This window comes from Schistocerca americana, unplaced genomic scaffold (genome assembly GCF_021461395.2).
Source record: "Schistocerca americana isolate TAMUIC-IGC-003095 unplaced genomic scaffold, iqSchAmer2.1 HiC_scaffold_67, whole genome shotgun sequence".
Taxonomy (NCBI): Eukaryota; Metazoa; Arthropoda; class Insecta; order Orthoptera; family Acrididae; genus Schistocerca; species Schistocerca americana.
Window position 1 is genome coordinate 351,201 of NW_025726423.1, and position 8,780 is coordinate 359,980.

Here is an 8,780-nt window from a genome sequence, read left to right on the forward strand (position 1 = left end):
AAAACATAGACAGTAAGAAGAGACAGTTTTCTTGTACTTGAATCGGCATTGTGTCTTTTCTACATAATTCCGATGCAATGTCTGTGTTTCATCGTCAATCAGAATGTCAGAGGGATACAGTAAACCTGAAGTGAACCATCGGAATCTATAACTAGTGTCACAGGAATGGTTCAAAACATAGACAGCAAGATGAGTCAGTCTTCCTGTACTTAAGTCAGTACTGTGCCTTTTGTATTTATTTCCAATGCAATTTCTGTGTTTCATCGTCAATAATGGGGTCCAAGGGATACAGTGAACCTGAAGTGAAGCGTCGGAATAAAAAACCTGTCACACAGGAAAGGTTCAAAACATAGACAGTAAGAAGAGCCAGTCCTCTTGTACTTGAGTCAGCACTGTGCTTTTTGTATATCATTCCGATGCAATTTCTGTGTTTCATCGTCAATAAGAAGGTCAGAGGGATACAGTAAACCTGAAGTGAAGCATCGGAATCTATAACTAGTGACACAGGAATGGATCAAAACGTAGACAGTAAAATGAGTCAGTCTTCTTGTACCTAAGTCGGCATTGTGCCATTTCTATTTCATTCCAATGCAATTTCTGTGTTTCGTCGTCAATAAGAAGGTGCAATGGATACAGTAAACCTCACGTGAAGCGTCGGACTCTAAAACCGGTCTCACAGGAAAGGTTCAAAACATAGACAGTAAGAAGAGCCGGTCCTCTTGTACTTGACTTGGCATTGTGCCTTTTCTATATAATTCCGATGCAATTTCAGTGCTTCGTCGTCAATAAGAAGGTCCAAGGGATACAGTAAACCTGAAGTGAAGCATCGCAATCTAAAACCGGTCTCTCAGGAAAGGTTCAAAGCATAGACAGTAAGGAGAGCCAGTCCTCTTGTACTTGAGTCGGCATTGTGCCTTTTGTATATAATTCCGATGCAATTTCTGTGTTTCATCGTCAATAAGGAGGTCACAGGGATACAGTACACCTGAAGTGAAGCAACGGAATCTATAACTAGTGTCACAGGAGTGCTCCAAAACATAGACAGTAAGAAGAGTCAGTTGTCTTGTACTTCAGTCCGCAATGTGCCTTTTCTATTTAATTCCGATGCAAATTCTGTGTTTCATCGTCAATAAGGAGGTCAGGGGGATACAGTAAACCTGAAGTGAAGCAACTAGTGTCACAGGAATGGTTCAAATCATAGACAGGAAGAAGAGCCAGTCTTCTTGTACTTGAGTCGGCATTGTGCCTTTTGTACTTAATTCCGATGCAATTTCTGTGTTACGTCGTCAATAAGAAGGTCCAAGGGATATAGTAAACCTGAAGTGAAGCATTGCAATCTAAAACCGGTCTCACAGGAAAGGTTCAAAACATAGACAGTAAGAAGAGCCAGTCCTCTTGTACTTGAGTCGGCGTTGTGCCTTTTGTATATAATTCCGATGCAATTTCTGTGTTTCATCGTCAATAAGGAGGTCAGAGGGATACAGTAAACCTGAAGTGAAGCATCGGAATCTATAACTAGTGTCACAGAAATGGTTCAAAACATAGACAGTAAGAAGAGTCAGTTTTCTTGTAGTTAAGTCGGCATTGTGCGTTTTCTATTTAATTCCGATGCAATTTCTGTGTTCATCGTCAATAAGAAGGTCAGAGGGATACAGTAGACCTGAAGTGAAGCATCGGAATCTGTAACTAGTGTCACAGGAATGGTTCAAAACATAGACAGTAAGAAGAGTCAGTTTTCTTGTACTTGAATCGGCATTGTGTCTTTTCTATTTAATTCCGATGCAATGTCTGTGTTTCATCGTCAATAAGAATGTCAGAGGGATACAGTAAACCTGAAGTGAACCATCGGAATCTATAACTAGTGTCACAGGAATGGTTCAAAACATAGACAGCAAGAAGAGTCAGTCTTCCTGTACTTAAGTCAGTACTGTGGCTTTTGTATTTATTTCCAATGAAATTTCTGTGTTTCATCGTCAATAGTGGGGTCCATGGGATACAGTGAAGCTGAAGTGAAGCGTCGGAATCAAAAACCGGTCTCACAGGAAAGGTTCAAAACATAGACAGTAAGAAGAGCCAGTCCTCTTGTACTTGAGGTAGCACTGTGCTTTTTGTATATCATTCCGATGCAATTTCTGTGTTTCATCGTCAATAAGAAGGTCAGAGGGATACAGTAAACCTGAAGTGAAGCATCGGAATCTATAACTAGTGACACAGGAATGGATCAAAACGTAGACAGAAAAATGAGTCAGTCTTCTTGTACCTAAGTCGGCATTGTGCCATTTCTATTTAATTCCAATGCAATTTCTGTGTTTCGTCGTCAATAAGAAGGTGCAATGGATACAGTAAACCTCAAGTGAAGCGTCGGACTCTAAAACCGGTCTCACAGGAAGGGTTCAAAACATAGACAGTAAGAAGAGCCGGTCCTCTTGTACTTGACTTGGCATTGTGCCTTTTGTATATAATTCCGATGCAATTTCTGTGCTTCGTCGTCAATAAGAAGGTCCAAGGGATACAGTAAACCTGAAGTGAAGCATCGCAATCTAAAACCGGTCTCTCAGGAAAGGTTCAAAGCATAGACAGTAAGGAGAGCCAGTCCTCTTTTACTTGAGTCGGCATTGTGCCTTTTGTATATAATTCCGAAGCAATTTCTGTGTTTCATCGTCAATAAGAAGGTCAGAGGGATACAGTACACCTGAAGTGAAGCAACGGAATCTATAACTAGTGTCACAGGAGTGGTCCAAAACATAGACAGTAAGAAGAGTCAGTTGTCTTGTACTTCAGTCCGCAATGTGCCTTTTCTATTTAATTCCGATGCAAATTCTGTGTTTCATCGTCAATAAGGAGGTCAGGGGGATACAGTAAACCTGAAGTGAAGCAACTAGTGTCACAGGAATGGTTCAAATCATAGACAGGAAGAAGAGCCAGTCTTCTTGTACTTGAGTCGGCATTGTGCCTTTTGTATTTAATTCCGATGCAATTTCTGTGTTACGTCGTCAATAAGAAGGTCCAAGGGATATAGTAAACCTGAAGTGAAGCATCGCAATCTAAAACCGGTCTCACAGGAAAGGTTCAAAACATAGACAGTAAGAAGAGCCAGTCCTCTTGTACTTGAGTCGGCGTTGTGCCTTCTGTATATAATTCCGATGTAATTTCTGTGTTTCATCGACAATAAGGAGGTCAGAGGGATACAGTAAACCTGAAGTGAAGCATCGGAATCAATAACTAGTGTCACAGAAATGGTTCAAAACATAGACAGTAAGAAGAGTCAGTTTTCTTGTAGTTAAGTCGGCATTGTGTGTTTTCTATTTAATTCCGATGCAATTTCTGTGTTCATCGTCAATAAGAAGGTCAGAGGGATACAGTAAACCTGAAGTGAAGCATCGGAATCTGTAACTAGTGTCACAGGAACGGTTCAAAACATAGACAGTAAGAAGAGTCAGTTTTCTTGTACTTGAATCGGCATTGTGTCTTTTCTATTTAATTCCGATGCAATGTCTGTGTTTCATCGTCAATAAGAATGTCAGAGGGATACAGTAAACGTGAAGTGAATCATCGGAATCTATAACTAGTGTCACAGGAATGGTTCAAAACATAGACAGTAAGAAGAGTCAGTTTTCCTGTACTTAAGTCAGTATTGTGCCTTTTGTATTTAATTCCAATGCAATTTCTGTGTTTCATGGTCAATAATGGGGTCCAAGAGATACAGTGAACCTGAAGTGAAGCGTCGGAATCAAAAACCGGTCTCACAGGAAAGGTTCAAAACATAGACAGTAAGAAGAGCCAGTCCTCTTGTACTTGAGTCAGCACTGTGCTTTTTGTATATCATTCCGATGCAATTTCTGTGTTTCATCGTGAATAAGAAGGTCAGAGGGATACAGTAAACCCGAAGTGAAGCATCGGAATTTATAACTACTGTCACAGGAATGGTTCAAAACGTAGACAGTAAGATGAGTCAGTTTTCAATTACCGGCATTGTGCCTTTTGTATTTAATTCCGATGCAATTTCTATGTTTCATCGTCAATAAGAAGGTCAGAGAGATACAATAAACCAGAAGTGAAGCATCGGAATCTGTAACTAGTGTCACAGGAATGGTTCAAAATATAGACAGTAAGAAGGGTCAATTGTCTTGTACTTATGTCGGCATTGTGCCTTTTCTATTTAATTCCGATGCAATATCTGTGTTTCATCGTCATTAAGGAGGTCAGAGGGATACAGTAAACCTGAAGTGAAGCATCGGAATCTATAACTAGTGTCACAGAAACGGTTCAAAACATAGACAGTAAGATGAGTCAGTTGTCTTGTACTGAAGTCGGCATTGTGCCTTTTCTATTTAATTCCGATGCAATTTCTGTGTTTCATCTTCAATAAGGAGGTCAGAGGGATACAGTAAACCTGACGTGAAGCATCGGAATCTATAACTAGTGTCACAGGAATGGTTCAAAACGTAGACAGTAAGAAGAGTCAGTTTTCCTGTACTTAAGTCAGTATTGTGCCTTTTGTATTTAATTCCAATGCAATTTCTGTGTTTCATCGTCAATAATGGGGTCCAAGGGATACAGTGAACCTGAAGTGAAGCGTCGGAATCAAAAACCGGTCTCACAGGAAAGGTTCAAAACACAGACAGTAAGAAGAGCCAGTCCTCTTGTACTTGAGTCAGCACTGTGCTTTTTGTATATCATTCCGATGCAATTTCTGTGTTTCATCGTCAATAAGAAGGTCAGAGGGATACAGTAATCCCGAAGTGCAGCATCGGAATTTATAACTACTGTCACAGGAATGGTTCAAAACATAGACAGTAAGAAGAGTCAGTTTTCTTTTACTTAAGTCGGCATTGTGCCTTTTGTATTTAATTCCGATGTAATTTCTGTGATTCATCGTCAATAAGAAGGTCAGAGAGATACAATAAACCTGAAGTGAAGCATCGGAATCTGTAACTAGTGTCACAGGAATGGTTCAAAACATAGACAGTAAGAAGGGTCAATTGTCTTGTACTTAAGTCGGCATTGTGCCTTTTCTATTTAATTCCGATGCAATTTCTGTGTTTCATCGCCAATAAGGAGGTCAGAGGGATACAGTAAACCTGAAGTGAAGCATCGGAATCTATAACTAGTGTCACAGGAATGGTTCAAAACATAGACAGTAAGATGAGTCAGTTGTCTTGTACTTAAGTCGGCAATGTGCCCTTTCTATTTAATTACGATGCAATTTCTGTGTTTCATCGTCACCAAGCAGGTCAGAGGGATACAGTACACCTGAAGTGGAGCAACGGAATCTATACCTGGTGTCACAGGAGTGGTCCAAAACATAGACAGTAAGAAGAGTCAGTTGTCTTGTACTTCAGTCGGCATTGTGACTTTTCTATTTAATTCCGATGCAAATTCTGTGTTACATCGTCAATACGGAGGTCAGGGGGATACAGTAAACCTGAAGTGAAGCATCGGAATCTATAACTAGTGTCACAGGAATGGTTCAAACCATAGACAGTAAGAAGAGTCAGTTTTCTTGTACTTGAATCGGCATTGTGTTTTTTCTATTTAATTCCGATGCAATGTCTGTGTTTCATCGTCAATCAGAATGTCAGAGGGATACAGTAAACCTGAAGTGAACCATCGGAATCTATAACTAGTGTCACAGGAATGGTTCAAACATAGACAGTAAGAAGAGTCAGTCTTCCTGTACTTAAGTCAGTATTGTGCCTTTTGTATTTAATTCCAATGCAATTTCTGTGTTTCATGGTCAATAATGGAGTCCAAGGGATACAGTGAACCTGAAGTGAAGCGTCGGAATCAAAAACCGGTCTCACAGGAAAGGTTCAAAACATAGACAGTAAGAAGAGCCAGTCCTCTTGTACTTGAGTCAGCACTGTGCTTTTTGTATATCATTCCGATGCAATTTCTGTGTTTCATCGTCAATAAGAAGGTCAGAGGGATACAGTAAACCCGAAGTGAAGCATCGGAATTTATAACTACTGTCACAGGAATGGTTCAAAACATAGACAGTAAGATGAGTCAGTTTTCTTGTACCGGCATTGTGCCTTTTGTATTTAATTCCGATGCAATTTCTATGTTTCATCGTCAATAAGAAGGTCAGAGAGATACAATAAACCTGAAGTGAAGCATCGGAATCTGTAACTAGTGTCACAGGAATGGTTCAAAACATAGACAGTAAGAAGGGTCAATTGTCTTGTACTTAAGTCGGCATTGTGCCTTTTCTATTTAATTCCGATGCAATTTCTGTGTTTCATCGTCAATAAGGAGGTCAGAGGGATACAGTAAACCTGAAGTGAAGCATCGGAATCTATAACTAGTGTCACAGAAATGGTTCAAATCATAGACAGTAAGAAGAGTCAGTTTTCTTTTACTTAAGTCGGCATTGTGCCTTTTCTATTTAATTCTGATGCAATTTCTGTATTTCATCGTCAATAAGAAGGTCAGAGGGATACAGTAAACCTGAAGTGAAGCATCGGAATCTGTAACTAGTGTCACAGGAATGGCTCAAAACATAGAGGGTTAGAAGAGTCAGTTTTCTTGTACTTGAATCGGCATTGTGTCTTTTCTATTTAATTCCGATGGAATGTCTGTGTTTCATCGTCAATAAGAATGTCAGAGGGATACAGTAAACCTGAAGTGAACCATCGGAATCTATAACTAGTGTCACAGGAATGGTTCAAAACATAGACAGTGAGAAGAGTCAGTTTTCTTGTACTTAAGTCAGTTATGTGCCTTTTGTATTTAATTCCAATGCAATTTCTGTGTTTCATCGTCAATAATGAAGTCCACGGGATACAGTGAACCTGAAGTGAAGCGTCGGAATCAAAAACCGGTCTCACAGGAAAGGTTCAAAACATAGACAGTAAGAAGAGCCAGTCCTCTTGTACTTGAGTCAGCACTGTGCTTTTTGCATATCTTTCCGATGCAATTTCTGTGTTTCATCGTCAATAAGAAGGTCAGAGGGATACAGTAAACCCGAAGTGAAGCATCGGAATTTATAACTACTGTCACAGGAATGGTTCAAAACATAGACAGTAAGAAGAGTCAGTTTTCTTGTACTTAAGTCGGCATTGTGCCTATTGTATTTAATTCCGATGCAATTTCTGTGTTTCATTGTGAATAAGAAGGTCAGAGAGATACAATAAACCTGAAGTGAAGCATCGGAATCTGTAACTAGGGTCACAGGAATGGTTCAAAACATAGACAGTAAGAAGGGTCAGTTGTCATGTACTTAAGTCGGCATTGTGCCTTTTCTATTTAATTCCGATGCAATTTCTGTGTTTCATCGTCAATAAGGAGGTCAGAGGGATACAGAAAACCTGAAGTGAAGCATCGGAATCTATAACTAGTGTCACAGGAATGGTTCGGAAGATAGACAGTAAGATGAGCCAGCCTTCTTGTACTTGAGTCGGCATTGTGCCTTTTGCATTTAATTCCGATGCAATTTCTGTGTGTGATCGTCAGTAAGGAGGTCAGAGGGATACAGTGAACCTGAAGTGAATCATCGGAATCTATAACTAGTGTCACAGGAATGGTTCAAAACAATGACAGTAAGAAGAGGCAGTTTTCTTGTACTTAATCCGGCATTGTGCCATTGCTATTTAATTCCGATGCAATTTCTGTGTTTCGTCGTGAATCAGAAGGTCCAAGGGATACAGTAAACCTGAAGTGAAGCATCGGAATCTAAAACAGGTCTCACGGGAAAGTTTCAAAACATAGACAGTAAGAAAGGCCAGTCTTCTTGTACTTGAGTCTGCATTGTACCTTTTGTATTTAATTCCGAAGCAATTTCTGTGTTTCATCGTCCATAAGACGGTCAGAGGGATACAGTATACCTGAAGTGAAGCATTGGAATCTATAACTAGTGTCACCGGAATGGTTCAAAACATAGACAGTAAGAAGAGTCAGTTTTCTTGTACTTAAGTCGGCATTGTGCCTTTTCTATGTAATTCCGATGCAATTTTTGTGTTTCGTCGTCAATAAGAGGGGCCAAGGGATACAGTAAACCTGAAGTGAAGCATCGGAATCTAAACCGGTGTCATAGGAAAGGTTCAAAGCATAGACAGTAAGAGGAGCCAGTCTTTTTGTACTTCAGTCGGCAATGTGAATTTTGTATTTAATTCCGATGCAATTTCAGTGATTCATCGTCAATAAGAAAACCAGAGGGATACAGTAAACCTGAAGTGAAGCATCGGAATCTATAACTAGTGTAACAGGAATGGTTCAAAACATAGAGAGTAAGTAGTGTTAGTTTTCTTGTACTTAAGTCCGCATTGTGCCCTTTGTATTTATTTCCGATGCAATTTCTGTGTTTCATCGTCAATAAGAAAGTCAGGGGGACACAGTAAACCTGAAGTGAAGCATCAGAATCTGTAACTAATGTCACTGGAATGGTTCAAAGCATAGACGGTAAGAAGAGTCAGTTTTCTTGTACCTAAATCGGCATTGTGCCTTTTGTATTTAATTCCGATGCAATTTCTGTGTTTCATCGTCAATAGGAAGGTCAGAGGGATACAGTAAACCTTAAGTGAAGCATCGGAATCTATAACTAGTGTCACAGGAATGTTTCAAAACATAGACAGTAAGAAGAGTTAGTTTTCTTGTACATAAGTCGGCATTGTGCCTTTTCTATTTAGTTCCGATGCAATTTCTGTGTTTCATCGTCAATAAGAAGTTCAGAGGGATACAGTTAACCTGAAGTGAAGCATTGGAATCTATAACTAGTGTAACAGGAATGGTTCAAAACATAGACAGTAAGTAGAGTTAGTTTTCTTGTACTTAAGTCCGCA